This window comes from Amblyomma americanum, chromosome 1 (genome assembly GCF_052857255.1).
Source record: "Amblyomma americanum isolate KBUSLIRL-KWMA chromosome 1, ASM5285725v1, whole genome shotgun sequence".
NCBI lineage: Eukaryota > Metazoa > Arthropoda > Arachnida > Ixodida > Ixodidae > Amblyomma > Amblyomma americanum.
In genome coordinates this window covers 393,155,913-393,171,893 of record NC_135497.1, presented here as the reverse complement: position 1 = coordinate 393,171,893, position 15,981 = coordinate 393,155,913, and the positions used below count along the sequence as shown (strand labels likewise).

At 49.3% G+C, this 15,981-nt stretch overlaps 1 protein-coding gene across 2 annotated transcripts in view; it reads right to left on the bottom strand.

The window, feature by feature from the left end:
* LOC144115717 (SH2 domain-containing protein 4A-like) overlaps positions 1–15,981 on the bottom strand; it is a 336,736-nt gene that overhangs the window by 119,998 nt on the left and 200,757 nt on the right. For both annotated transcript variants that reach the window (XM_077650196.1, XM_077650197.1), the window contains one exon: positions 2,191–2,248. The gene's annotated coding sequence lies outside the window, so the exon portion shown is untranslated. The remainder of the gene's footprint in view (positions 1–2,190; positions 2,249–15,981) is intronic.

Below are 15,981 nucleotides of genomic sequence, written 5' to 3'. Positions count from 1 at the left end.
AATTACAAAAAGCGGTTACCCTCGGCGCAGGGGCCCATCAAATTTTGGCTACATCGCGCCAAAATGCATGGGCTTTCGAGAAGCTTGCAGGCAAAGCAACCTCTCCAGTGCACGCAACACGTGGAAATAGCCAAGATAGGTTGGGCCACAGCGCCAAGGGGAACCGCGTTTTCGAAATTCTAAAAACTGATATGGATATTACTTACTGTGGGCAACACGCCTCTCAATAATTAAGGAGCCTATCGATAATAGTTAAAAAGCTATCTATTCAATATTAGTTAACCAGCCTGCTAGTTAGCACTCCTTATCTGTATTCTGATGTACTACACCGCTGACACTGCTATGCCGACAAAAGCGCTCTTCTAGCTAAGTCAAAGAGCCTATTTTTAAAAATTGTGTAAAGTCTTAATGAAGCACCCTGTATACTTAACACCCTTAAGTCCTGGCGTATTTGCTTATCATATGAAAAATATCCGTAACATTCTTCTGTACATACACATTCAAGAACTGAGTAACGATAACCCCACGAGATATGCATTCCACAATAACTTTGCACCACAAAGGTTCGACCTAAATACGGAATTTAAACGGCTGGATTCTATGTAATCAAGATATGGAATTCATTACCTTGTAGTATGAAAACGGTGTCACGTGTGTCCTCATTTAAGTGTAAGCGTCACTCGTTCACCTTTGACTCTTGATTTATCAAGATACTGTTCTATCCACACATCTATTTGATCTATAATCTGCATTTGCAATCTTCAGTGTTTATAGTATGTATTTTTTAAAGTAATTCTATTGTTTTATTTCATATATTGCTAATATTTTTGTATCGACGCATAAGCTACGTCATTTTATTGTTTTCTGCATTTTTATTGCAAGAGGCCAGCTGCAGTGCTCAACTTTCGGACCTCTTCCAGTATTTATCTATCTACATGCAAGTTTTGTATGCGTTTATTTCTTAATGAAGTCTGAATTGTGAATCTCATCCCTTTTATTTTCGCCGGCCGGCGAGCATGTGGCAGTTTCTGCGGACGGCAGCATCTTTTTTATTCGATGTAGTCGAGGGTTCCACGGCATACCGTCTGGTCAGGAATCATGGCTTGATGAGATTCACTGGTCACTGACCAAGGTCAACAAAACATGACGTTTCGGTTATTGTGAACAAGGGAGCCGTAGTGCTCCCGAAACGTCATTATTTTGTTGACCTTGGTCAGTGACCAGTGAACCTCATCAGGTTTTTTATTTCTTTTTCATTTTTTAAATTAACACCCCTGCATCATCAAGTGCATGCGAGCTGTGAGAACATCTGCAGGCCACACCCTTTCCGAATAGCTTTTGGGCCGAGCCGAGTCAGACACACTAGAAACAAAACATCGCTGCATCACTGATCTCTGTTGCCGACAAACGCCAAAGGACATACCAAAATCATGACGCGAAAGATAAATACAGATTATGGTCGTCACATACTGAAAGTTGCAGGCATTACATATTGGAGTAGACTCACTTGATCTGAAAAAGCTATACCTAGACTTCATTCCTGCCAGAGAAAGATAAAACAGGTGCTTTTGAACAAAACGTAACACGTTATTTTCTTTGTAAAGTCGCAATGTGCTATGCATGACATAAAAATCATGTGTTTGGTGTTGGCACGCATTGAATATTCGTTTAGTTGCATGCATGTATATATTTTCGTTTGAATAATAGTGTTTTATTTACAGAAGCAATGCCTTCTTGAATAACAGTGCCAAATCCTCTCCACTCTCGTCACTCTATATATGGCGCAACTCAAATTGTTCAGGCACCCTTGAACAACTTTGTTGGGTCCCAAAAGTTCTATATTCATATATGGAAACTTTTGCACGTGACAATATTTCGTTAATAGGTTCCTCTCGTGTTCATTCTTCCTTGGCAAGAAAAAAACGGTAGATAAATACGGCAACCTGGTAAACGACGAGATTTCTCGTGCTTGTTGGTGCATGATCGTAGCGAGACTGTAGCGCAGCAGGGGACGGGGGGACACACGAAGAAGAAATGAACAAGGCGAACAAACGATTCGAGCAGACGCTGGAAAGTAGTTGCAACGAACTGGGGCATTACAGGCACTTTTCAGCGTTTGCCTCGCGCGCACCGCGAGGCTCGGGAATCCAGATCGCCGTCAAAGCAAAAATGCAATGCGTATGCACTCACGTTACGTCGATGGGCGCTGGCTGGAAAAGAAGTCAGCGGACCGTCAGATCCTCCGCGCCTGCAAGAAACACAAACAGAGATGAGTTCGCTCTCTTCACTGGCCTCATGCGCGAAAAACGAGCCGGGAATTTGCGGTTTTACAAGGAAGGGAAATAACAGGAACGCTAAACCTTACGGTGCTTTCGTTGTTGCTTTCGCGATGTACATCTCTAAGCACACGTGTAGCTGGCTTCTTTCGAGGCACAGGAAGGCCCAATTAAAGTCAAACAGCGCCAGTGCTTTGGTCCCTGTCTTTCGTGGCGAAATCGTCTAAATTAAGAGCACGTACCAACCAGCGCAAACCAAAGTACTACTGATGCAGCGGTATTTTATTTCGCAAAGGAAACCGCTAACGACGCCATTTCACGGAATGCTCTACTTTTATTTGTCTCTTTCGCACAGATCCAAGCAGTTCAGTGCACTGACCCCAACCTCGTATCATCGTTTAGTCTCACTGGCCACTGCTCGATGCTCTTGTGCTCGGAATGTCATCAGCTGCAACAGCGAATCGCTCGCTGCACCCAACCAGCGAGACGAAGCGGAGCGGGAGCAACAAGGAGAGCGCACGCGCGACTCAGTGTTGCGCGGACGCGGCAAGGCGTCACGAGTTTCCATTGTTCCACCGGCTGCGGCAAGAGGTTAAGAAACTCCGGCGGATGCCTCTCGTTCCGCCGACTTCATTGCCCCTCAATCGGGGGGGGGGGGGGGAGGGGGGGGGGAGTGAAAACCATAAAGGTGAAAGAACACACACACTGCGCACAACTCACGCACGCACAGACGTTGTACAAACACTGGCCCTGCTTTCTGCACAAAGCGACTTGAGCAAACGGCGAAAGGAGTACGTGAAAAACCGCGGGAGGGCGCAGCTGTAATCGGGCCTTGTTTGTAGTGCGTGCAGTATCACGCATATATTAAGCACCTGCACGAGGCAAATAATTGTCGAGTGCGCCGAAAAAACAAAAGCTTCGTCTGGCACGTATTATGTTTTGCATGCTCTCTTTCATTTCTTTTTTCCTGAGCCACAGTGGAGGAGCGAGCAGAGAATTGTCGGTTTGCAGTCGGATCATGCACGCTGAAGAAAAGTGCAGGGTCGGCAACCTTGAGCATCGCGTTTAGAGAGCTCGCGGTAAGGGCCAAAATAGAGAAAAGGAAGTAAACAGACTCCATGATGCATGCGCGCGCAAACACCTTCCATTGTGTCGCATTCGCGAGCCCTTGCCGAGGGTGTTTGACACCCTCAGAACAATGCTGCATCCGCGGGCGAGTTGCACAAGAGACCAGAAGGTGGCGCCACAGCATGGATGTGCATGGTGTGCACACCCTCGTCTCGCATTAAGCTAGACGGATGTAAAAAAAAATTGCGCCGCCTTTGTTGTTGTTTCCACATGTAAAAACATTGCCCCGCTTGTGAAACACGCGTTTTAATCTATCTCAGGAAGCGACTAAAAGCCAGGGCCGACATTATGCCCCCTTCATTGCTTATTTGGTCCCATGTCTACCTGTCTCAACCAAGCGTGAGATCAGACTGGGTCACCAAGCAGTGTGCGTCGCCGGTGGCTCAGGTATCGGAGGGAGCGCTAATCAGGGTCCAGGGAACGAAACCGTTTGACTCAGTTTATTTAGTTGGATAAAGGAGTAACAAAATTTAGCCTGAAGGCGCCGTCTGCGTCTCTCTCTCTCTCTCAGTGCGTGAGCAGCAATCCGATGGGTGCGAACCCTGGGCAGAATCATTCGTTGTCTGTTGCTTGTTCGCAGCTGGCCCAGCGCGAGCGCTCCGTCCCGCGGCACTGCCCGTTCCTCGTTGTCTTGTACGTAGCACAAATCCGTGCTTTTGCACCGATTCGAATTTAGTAAACATTCTCTGCAGTTCTTTTTTTATATCCAACACTCAACTCTGCCCTATATCCTCGTCTAAAAATCACTTTCTACGCTGCCTCCCATTGTGTTCTCACTCCCCGTCCATCAGTGCGAGCCGTGGCACTACAGCAACTCGCCGCCACTCCATCAGGCCCCCGTATAACTGCCACAAAATATACGCCGCGCTCGAGAGCACAGCCCTCGAGGTTCGGACTCCGCAGCAGCTGCCTCCTACCGCTCCTTCATCCACGCGCCGTACCATCCCCCGCCCCCCTCCCTGGCCTCCTGTCCCGCTCTCCGGTGCCGAGCGTGAGCCGCGGGGAGCGTGTCTCAATCCTGAGTCCCTCACGCGAGGCCTCCCGGTGGCCCCCCTCGGCGCTGTGTCACTTTATTTTTAGTGCGACCGCCTCCCCGGGGCGGCGACGCTGCAGAGTTCCTTCGCGGCGTCTTCGACGCTCAGTTCGCGGCCAACGCAGCCGAACACGCGGTAGACGGCAGGACACCATGCACGCGCGCCCGTCCTTCGAACGACGGCACTGTTACGCGAGCAAGAAGCAGAAAGAAAAACAACAACTGCTGCATGAGAAAGTACTGCTGCGAAATGCGGATTCATAAGTGATGCCGGGAAAATAAGGCGCGTCATCCCTAGAGTGCATTTCTCCATTAAAATTCTCAGGCCCAGTGGATCGTCGAAATCTTGGCGTGAACTACATGCTGATAGCTACGCACATTCCCCCCCCTCTCTCTCTCTTATATATATATATATATATATATATATATATATATATATATATATATATATATATATATATATATATATATATATATATATATATATATATATATATATATATATATACACCATCGGACGCGATTTCGGAGGTCGTGGGTTCGGATCCCACCGGCGGCATGGTTGTTTTTTCTGCTGCTTAATAAGCAATTTTCTTTAAGCGCTAGATTAATCCAAGTATTATTATCCCACTGATCAGCACTACACACACAAAAAAAATTACACATTCCCCTGTGCACCTTGGTTTCGATGGGTGTTGGCTCCATAAGCTTTTCAAAAAAAAAAAACGAGCCTCTCATTTCCTTTACCTTGTCTGCTAATATATATATATATATATATATATATATATATATATATTAAGGAAGCAACAGTCACCGAAACCAGGGTGCATAGGGGAATGTTTTCTATTTTTTTTTCCAATGCCAATCAATTGGTTTAAAGAAAGTTACTTATAAACCAGCAGAAAAAACAACCATGCCGCCGGTGGGATCCGAGCCCACGATATCTCAATTGTCGCTTACACGCAAAACATAAATACCCACAAAAGCAGCAGATTGGACAGCCGTCGCCGTAGCTCGGTTGGTAAGAGCACCGGACGCGATATTCGGAGGTCGTGGGTTCGGATCCCACCGGCGGCATGGTTGTTTTTACATATATATATATATATATATATATATATATATATATATATATATATATATATATATATATATATATATATATATATATATATATATATATATACAGACAAGGCAAATGAAGTGAGGGGCTCGTTTGACAAACATTAAGGAAGCCAACAGTAACCGAAATCAAGGTGCATAGGGGAATGTTTTCTATTTTTTAATATCTAGTGCCAATCAATTAGTTTTTTTAAAGAAAATTACTTATAAAGCAGCAGAAAAAACAACCATGCCGCCGGTGGGATCCGAACCCACGACCTCCGAATATCGCGTCCGGTGCTCTTACCAACCGAGCTACGGCGACGGCTGTCCAATCTGCTGCTTTCGTGGGTATTTATGTTTTGCGTGTAAGCGACAATTGAGAGTGTTCACCAGCGCCACCCTCGTCCATAGCGGTGGACGTAGCACGCACGCACGCACGCACGCACGCACGCACGCACACACACACACACACACACACACACACACACACACACACACACACACACACACACACACACACACACACACACACACACACACACACACACACACACACACACACACACACACACACAGACACACACACACACACACATATATATATATATATATATATATATATATATATATATATATATATATATATATATATATATATATATATATATATATATATATATATTCTGATGAAGGCCGTTCCTTTATGTGGGCTGCGACGACCACGAGAAATTACGTGTATTAAAAAAGCCAGAGTCGCGCGCAGGTATCCTTTCTCTTCGGCAGTGTGTGATAACATGCATGCTTCTGTCCGTTGGCCAAAAACGCTAGGGAGGCGCCGAAGGCCGATACTTGCTCCTTCTGTATGCGCTCTCTCTCGCTGCTCCCAAAGGGTTTTCGTGTGCAGAGACTGAGGCGTTGAATAGGTTGGATAAAGTTCTACGACGATGGATACTCCACTTTTTATTACTTCGACCCCTTTCTCTAGATGGCAGGAAACTTCCCATTCCGCTCCCTCTCTAGAAGTCCTTAAACAGCTGCAAACAACTAAAACAGAGACAGCCAGAGAAGCACAAAATTCTCTTCGTCTCCCTGTGATGAACAGCCCCGACAAATAGTAGGAGTATTTCGTGCAGGGCGCGCGCACTGAGATCCGTATCCGCTTCCTCAGGCATGAACCGGAAGGGCAGCAGAACCTCGTTGCTCTGTTTTGCTGGGCAGCAGCTGTGCCGCGTACTGTCTCGGGCAAGCTTCCCGGATCTTATGATTTTTTTTTTTTCGTGAAGAGCGCTCCTACATTCATACTAGCAGCAAGGCATGAAACAAAAAATCAGTTGCCAGCCAACGGTAGTCGTATAGACCTCCTTCACCACGCGACGTCACGAAGATACGGTGGCGCTGATGTCAGCAGCGACTTTCGCATGGTAGGCAAAACAGGTTCCGCTTGCCCGTGCATACCGCAGCTGCCGCAGCTACCGGCGGCTGATTCAATCCTGTGCACTGCAGACGCAGCATGTATTGACCAGCTGTGTCACTGCTGGATCCGCGTAGTAGCATAAAAAAGATTAAATTAGCCTCGATAGGTTTCTCGCGCATAGATGCCGCATTCGGAAACTGGCTAACAGGCATTGGGCCGTGGTAGTAAAGCGCGAAGTATGGGAGTCGATAGGCACTTCCACTCAATGCACTTAATAGCATGCAAGTTACTGCGTTCATTCACCTGAACTTCAGGATAGTAGGCTGATAATTGCTCAAGGAAAAAAACGACATATGCAGCTGCACACGTACTTATCACCTTGAGCCGGAGTGCACGGGGCGCCGACAGGTTCACTCGCCCCCAAGGAATGCGTTCTTTTGTTAACAGCACAGCATGTTTCAATGGCGCGTTTTATTGCATTTGATATTTAGTTGAAACTGTTTCTTGATATGACGACGTAATTATTTGATTCGAGTAGAAAGAAGTCTGGTAAGTTGTGCCAATCTTGCGCGGTCACGTTGGCGTGCTTAGAATAGCGTACCTTAAGTGTGCTAAAAGCAGGATGCTTTTTTTATTGCATGCCACATGCATGTGTCATAAGCTGTTTCATGAGGCAGTACATGATCGCGCAGCTTGTTTGGAAAGACGCAGCCGCAGCCGGGCTACTAACAGAGACACGTAGCGAGATTGAGAGGGGACGCAGCAAAGAAAAGTGTTTTCGTGCTGTATGTAACTAAAATGTGCAAATGTGAAATTGCTACGCTAGTTTCAGTAATGCGTTTTATTTTTAGCTATACCTGGTGCAGTTCTTGGGTAATCATAATTAACACCTTCGGCAAGTCGCCCCAAGGCCTTAAATAATTGTGTAGAAAGGGCGCAAATTACTTTTTATGCCAGCATGTTCACAAAGCCCTGTTGTGTATAATGGCGCGATTAGTTCTTTTTTTAGATAATCAGTACTTATGTATGCATGGTTACATGAAAACGTTTCTTACAAAAATAACTAACATAGTACTGCACGTGTAGGATAAAAAATCGAGAGATTTATTACACTCCTCAATGTCTCAGGAACCGTTTGCGACAAACAGAATCATTCTATTTTAATGCGTTACGAAATTACGACGGGGTGAGTAATGCCAATCGCAGAAAATGTGAAAGGTCACAAAACGAGCCTTAAGTTTGTTCCCTCGTTTATGACCTCTTCGCCTTCGCTTTGGTCAAAGAAATGCGGCACTGAAATCAAAGGAAGCCTCAAAGAAATTACCTCATAATTTTCGATGACCACACATCTAAAGAGCGTAATTTATAGATTTCTGTTGCTATTTTGCTATAATTTTTCGTCACGAAAGAGAAGACTCCTGGGCTAGGAAAGAAAATAATTCCAGAAATAAAAATTTTTCACCAAATCGACCAGTTTAACAATGGCAGAAGTCGGCGGGCTAGTGCGTGATCATGCGGCTAAAACAGCGCTTAAGCGAGACAGCTAGAGGAAAATGGGGACACGACGCTGTCCCCACTTTTCGCACAGTGCGACGCGTTTGTCAACAGACGGTGAGCGCACGTCTGCTCCGCCGAAACAACGCCAGCTCACTACTATCCCGAAGTAGAATCATTCCGGCAAGTGCAGAGTGTCAAAAACTTATTTTACTCAATGTCTAGCGTAGAAATCAACGGCTGAAAAGCTGTCTGCTTACTCCTAACCGTATATACAATATACACAGTGGCAAACTATTTCTCTGAATACGCCCCACGTGGCCAACGCGAGCTCGTTGTACTTCGAGAAATTACTAAGTTGAAAGCATCAACCTTTGCTGTGATTGGCAGAAACTGAAAACGTGCGTACAAGCCTTGAAAACCCGCGCTCCACACCTCTCCGCGACGCCACTCCCTGGCCCGCTAGCGACTGCAGCGCCACCTCGTTTGTTTGCAAACATGCAGGAGGTCTATACGTTTCTCAACTGTCGCCTGCGCGCTTATGCAAAGCCAGTGTGAGAGCGCAGCAACTCGCTCAGCTTTCCGTACTGGTATACCGCGCAATCGTGGCTCTAATGTACTTCAGCACGCTATAGCAAGTGGGCGATGGGAGGGAAACGCGGATAAGCCCAGCGGATAAGCCCAGCGGATAAGCCCGTGACCGGAGGGCAGCTGTAACTTAGTACGTCCCGGCCGACAAAACAATCGAAACTGATCCAAGCGACACGAAGCGGACCTTGAAATCGCGGCTGCATGCTGGAAATCATGTCTGCAGGGATCGATTAGTGCGCGTGGGTAGGGAAATAACCAGCCAACGGGATCGAGAGAGCTCTCGCGATACGCGGCTGACGACACTCAGTCTGGCGCTACGAATGGGTGCAAACTCTTCCCAGTTGCAATCCTGTCTTTGTGCTTCCACTGGAGTGCAGGAAAGCACGAGGGCAAGCCCAGGAACCAAAGGCGCGGCACTGGGCCACGTTTAGCAACGCATCTGCAGCCATAATGCGAGTACCGTGGCCGTGGTGCACTGCCAGTGAATTATGACGGTGAATTATGAGTGTGGAGGCATTGTGCGCAAGATTGTCCACAAACATAAATACATATTAGTCACGCGAAGTTGCCAAACTCACCGAGAGCAAGATGTAAACATTGCCTGTTATTTTGTTTTTCTTTTTGTGCGTATGTCTGCCCCTCTGCTTTCGGTAATCGCTTCCATCACAGGCATGGTCCAGGTGACCACCCATCGTAAGAGACGTGTTCTACTATCGTGCATATTATAATCGCTGCACAGACGCTCACAGACTGTTCGAGAGGTGTTTAGAAACAATAGAGCGTCCCACCCGACGACAACGATTGCGGTCAAGAACTCCGCTTTCTGCGAGCTCTAAAAAATTCAAGGCAGACGCCAAGAATACATTTCTTGTTTAATAATGTAACATTTCTGCCCAGAATGAGGATATCGACATAACTTCCTCGTTTAAAACATACTGGTCCAAATGGTCGGTTGTTAGGCAACTGTGGCGCCAGCCAAAGCCACTGAGGGAGAGAAAGTTTAATGAGAGCAAAGGTGGTTGATTATACAGCCGCCTGACAGCCGAGCGTTTTTACAGGTGCCCACTATGTATTAAACGAGGAAGTTATGTCAGCGCTCTCAATCTAGGAAGAAATGTGCTATAAATGCATAAATGTATTCTGGGCTTGTGCATCGCACTTTCTGAGCTTGCACAAAGCGGCCGGCTTTTGTGTTCTTGGTCGCACTCGTTAAAACCTACCGAGAGCAGGGTGGTGGCTGAAGCGTCGTTTTGGTGCCCGGGCTGCATTTGGCAACACCGAACTATATTTGCGGAAATCAGCGTTTTCGCATCTTTGAGGCATGAAGCTCAAATAGTGCCTCCAGGCGCTGAAGTTTAAGATCACGCTGACATCGAGGCACCGTAGCAGCAACGAAATCGCAACGGGGCTCACGCTCCGGATGCGATGCAGTGCCACCCGAGCATCCATGCTCCTCAGCTAGTGAAAAACTGGACAGGTTACGATCGAGTCGAGCTAAACCGACGAGGCCGGAAGGGGGCTGATAGCCGCGTATTACAGATTTCACAGCCTTGCAAGACGAGCTCTGCGGCGTCCAAAGTACCATCTCCGCTGAGCTGGCGCACAGTCGGAGAACCAATCAGCGTGCTTCCTGATGGGAGGCGGGAGAGGACGCGGGTGGAGGAGGCTGGATTCCGTCTTGCGCACGTGAGCGAATGTGCGCCCCCGAAGTACCGGCTTCCTGTCCCCGCGTCTCGTCCGCATATATATATATATATATATATATATATATATATATATATATATATATATATATATATATATATATATATATACGCTCAGCTGCGGGGCCTGTCATGCTTCCCCCCCCCCCCCCCCCCCCAGAAATCAATCTCCCGCCGCCACACACGATCCCAACGAGGATCCGCGAGAGCGCGCGATCATCGCCGCCGCCTAACGGCGTCTTCTCCGGGTGCGCCTCGCGGGTTTCGAAAGGCGCGCACTTTCGCCGTCGTCCATGTGGAGAAACAATGACGCCCGTGACTTCGGTTGTGCTAGCGCGCGCTGCGTCACGCCGACGGCAGCGGCGAAGGGTTGGGAGGGAGTCGTCTTCACACACACGGCGAAAGGAGCCCTACGTGACGCAAACAAAAGCTCGCCGTGACACGTCTTTCGTCGTTGTGTTCTGTTTTTGTTTTGTTCACGGCACTCCTCCCCTCGACAACGTCTTTGAACGAAATGGGGGTTGTTTTTTTCGCGAGTTGCCGTTTTTTTTTTTTGTCGAGGATTTGTCTCCAGATAATATTGTTTCGTTTTCGAAGCAGGGTTAGAAGGGGAGTTGATGCGTGCTTATCTATTTTCAGCACTCCTGGGGGACTCTGTTGCTTTGTTACGTTTTCAAGGCAGCACCTCCTTTGGCGGACGGCGTACAGCCGCTTTGTTCCCTGCGTCGCTCGTGCTTTGAAGCGCGGATGATGGCCTAATGGAAGAGGTTCTTCCATGAATGAAAAGTGCGACGTCATACAGGATAACCAAGCCGTTTCCTCGGAAGTCTATTGGCCGATGACACCGATATGTAAAGCTTTCAAAGCTTTCACGTGCTGATTTGGATGGCCTAACGATGAAACTGTCGTGCTTACAACCTTGTATTATTCTTTCCCGCATTAATTTTCAAATTTCTCTCGATCTAATTTCGTTCTCAAACGCAGCCCATTCATGTCACGACTGCCTTCACTAGAATAAGTCTACTGAGAATTAAAATCCAGCGACTATGAGCTCACACTTGGTGCTCTACTCCGCGCAGAATTGTTGCCACACCTAGCGGGGCCTAAATTAAAGGAGGAGGGTGTCGGTTCGACTGTTGCGCATTTTCGCCGTCACTCCCCCAGGAATCGACAGAAAGGAAATAAAAGAAATGCGCGCATTATTTACGGCTTTCCTGGACGCACATATTGAGGAACAGGAAGGCTGAAATGTTAACTATACTTTCTCGTCTTCCGAGTTTAAAGTTTGTGCCGAGTTTGCACTCTCCTGCAATGCCAGGCAATGCCTGAAGTAAGCGGTGTGCTTTTGAGAGAAAAGGCAGCTGTCGTCGTCACTTGAGAAAAAAAAAATGCATCCCCTCACTTCCAATCCGACCACATTCCTGCGAGCTGGTACGCGGTACTGCGACGGACGACACAGACCACTACCGTGGGCTCTGTACAGGAAGGGAACTTGGTCGTCTGTTTTAACTTTAGTTTGGGTACAACACTGCCACGCGTGTCTCCCGTGCAGCCACGTCCGTCTGCCGCACGCAGCGTTGGTCTGTTAGAGTAAACTGGCGGATGAAACCGCTACAGCAGCAACGGAAACTGGTCGTACAAGGAGGCGTACGTGTGCGACGGGGATATTGCAGGTCGAGCGTAGGACACACGTGGATCCGCAACACTCTTTATGCCGTTGGTGTTTCGAGTGAAAAGCAATAGTATCGAGCGAGGCGCACAGCGCTGTCGCTCGCTCTGTCGCTTACCTCGCGATAGCGGCGGTGACATACGCGACGTGAACAGCGGGGATGTGTGTTCGTTCGCTGCCTACGCACTCCGGCCTTGTGAGCACTCCCGTAAACTGTCAGCTCGACCTGCTTGTAAGTGAGCGAAGTATGCAGGTGAGAATATGCGTCGCGAGCGATTCTGTTCCTACGCTGTGAACACGAAAGGAGTAAAAAGGGAGTAAGTGGTCCTCTAGCGGCCTCCCTTTAAGGGTCAGGTTATTGTGCTCAAGCCATGGGCTAGATTTCCACGACTAAATGTGGGGAGCACTTACTGTTGGCAACGGAAGTGAATTCCCTCCTCAAAACATGCGAGCTTCTAGCAGTTACGAAGATTTTACCTGAGTTTTCAATCTCCTGCATTTGCTAAAGCCAAGGCCTCCGGGGCCGCGTTTAAAAGCCTCCTTCCACTGCTACCGCATCAAGTTACCACGCTTTGCGATCTGTCTCCGTTGCCAAGGGTAAGCATTCCGTATATTTAGTGATCGAACTCTACTCCGGGACTTGGGCAGCACACCCTGCCCCTGAAAGACAGTGCGCTTGATGACCCTTTTCACTCCCATGTAGGTTATTTCGTGTTTAGAGGGCACGCTTGGAGCGTAGCGCCACTGTAGGGGACCGAGCGCCCGTACCCGGCTCGACACGGGTCCGCCCGTGGCCCGCTTCCAAACGTTGTTAGCCCCCTGTAATGTTTCCTTTCTAAAAGTATCGCGGCACTGCCTCCCAGCCACGCCAAAAGGGCAGCCGTGGTGACCACCAAACCGGCGCTAAGACAAAGACAGACCACGGGGCAAGAGTAACGCGACAAACCGGAATCGTGCACGGCAAGCATGCTCCGATTATTTAATAACGCGCGCTCCACAGGGCTACGAGCCAAGTTTTTCGTGGATGCAGAACCGAGCGACGAGACGAGGCAAGCGACACGGGCAAAACACTGCGCACACCGCTGGCCGCTGTCACTCGGGGCTCTATCCCTAATCTCTCTTGCCATTGAACCCTGTCTCTTCTTGTCGGCGGCTTACTTTCCTGGCTCCCCGCCTTGTCTCACACATTTCGCTGTTTGCGGAATAAACGTTCAGTTGTCAGTCAGCGCACTGTCTGTGTCGTCTCTTTCTTCTCCTGCTTGCACCCGCTGCTTTCCGTCGTGTTTGCCATTCACCAACTCCAGAGCGTAATCTCGTGGCAGAGATGAAAGGACAACAAAACAGAGTTGAACACCCTCCACAGCCACCGGCGACTGAAGCTGCCGCTAGTCGAAGGAGCCGACTGGCGACACGCATAAAAGCGCCATCACGGCGCGGATGGAGGGGGAGAGAGGCAGATACATCAAGACACGCGCACGCGGTGGCAAGCATCGGCACGGAACCGCTCTCGCGGCGGGGCATTCCCGGAGCGCGCGCGCGACGTCGCACAAGCGATGAACCGCGACGGCGGGAGGGCCCGAAGGGTTGTTGCTCCTCCCGGTCGCCCCCTTCCCTCTTTGTTCGTGCGCGGCGCCAGCGCGGAATGCGCAGTCCCCCGTGTTTCGCGACGCTGGCACGGTGGCCGCTGGCTGCGCGCCCGCATGTCGACAGCCTCGCGCCGACGGTGACAGAGCGCCGAGGCAGGGGGGGGACCCTTGTCCTGCATGCCTCCTACCATAGGACCCGCGATCATGGCTGTCCTTGGCGACGTGTCTGCTTTCCATCATGCATACCGGGCCGCATTCGATACACTGTAACTTGCGTGTTCGCGGCGCAAGTAAAATGGCTGGTGTAATATCGAGGCGGCGGTTGACGTTTTGACGCGTGGGGGAGCATCACTGGCAGAAAAGTAAGGAGATAAAAATCGCGACGTTATTACTCGCTCCGCTGAATTTGCATACGCGCGCTGCAGGACGCCCGTAGCTGGTTTTGGAACATCTCGTTTATGCAACGCTCTCCCCACCTCTGACGTTGTTGCGAGAGGCTCCCTGCGGGACAACGAGAGGGTGCCGCGGAGCCCTCTTGTTGACAGGAGTCTGAAAGCTTTCCGCGTCGCGCAGGAGTATAGTGAAAACAGAATAAAGTGAGCGATGACTGCCTGTAGCGTTGTCTCTCTGCTAAACCGAGTTTAAGTGGGCTGTGCGTAATTTCGGACAGCGGTGCCGGCTTACAACAGCTAGGGTCTTTTCCGGCTCAGTTTTACGCGACTGCACGAAATTCTTCGTTCACGCTGAACCTTTCGCCACGCGCGCAATGCGCCCAGCACCAAGGCCTTCGCTATCCATCGATCGTCGATGGCGTCACCAGAGTCGGCGTTGTTCGAGCCGGTCATCTATCAGCGAGCGTTGAGGTCACGCGATATTAATAAAGTGGAAATGCTCTGCTGTTCTACCACGGAAGCGCATCGTACGCCGCACAATCCGGATGTCATTCTGCCAAAGCTCTTACACATGCGCACGAACGTGGAACAAAGCGTCAGTACAAGACTACTTACTGGTTCCATTCACTTCGAAGGGCAACTGTGCACGCTCTGGAACTCTCGTGCGTGTTTAAGATTTCAAAGTGTCGGCCTGTGCAGATTCGAATCCTCCTACCCGCCACGGTGGCACAGAGGCTTTGGTGTTTGGCTGCTGACGCCAAGGTCGCTGGTTCGATCCTGCCGCGGCGGCCGTATTTCGATGGAGGCGAAATTCAAAAATGCCCATGTGCTGTGCGATGTCAGCGCACGTTAAAGAGCCTTAGTGGTCTGAATTAATCCGGAGCTCTCCACTACAGCGTCCGTGACAGCCTGGGACGCGTCGGGATGCCAAAACCCCGCAATTCACAATCGAATCCTCCTTGTCGAACAAATGGTAGTGCCGTGAACTCTCATCTTACAAAGTTTCTTGTTTCAGAAACGAATGTGTATTTCTTCCTGGCCTCCTCTTAACGCGCCCCTTTTTCCAGATTTCTCAGTGAGCCTTCATAACTGCACTACATAACACACCCTACAAAAGAGGGAACCCAACCAGGACAGCAGCGGACAGAACGATTTCTCCAGGCTTTAGCTGTGATGATCAAGTGCGTAGAGAGCTCGGTATCGCACGTGGTGCTTTTATCTTTACCGCATAGCGCATCCAATATTCTGACCAGTAAAATCACCCCCTCCCCCCAGTTTTTGCTCTTAGCTGCGTAAGCTCTTCCCCCGCAAAGATAACAGATGCCTGGAACCAAACAAACAAAAACAAAACAGCGCATAGCTTCGACCCACGCGAGGCGCGCGTAACAAGTGTTACGCAAAATGGATGCACGTCGCACAGCGAAGAAATGCACAAAGCAAAAGCGACGCCAGCCCGAGTGCTTCCCGACGCGGGGAGGGAGTAGGCGGCGGCGGAAGGAGGGGACAGCTTCCAGACGAGCCGCCGGCAACAGCAGCAGTGGCAGCGCGTGGCGTTGCTCCAGCCCCCGCCATGCGCGCCTGGTCACAAAGACGA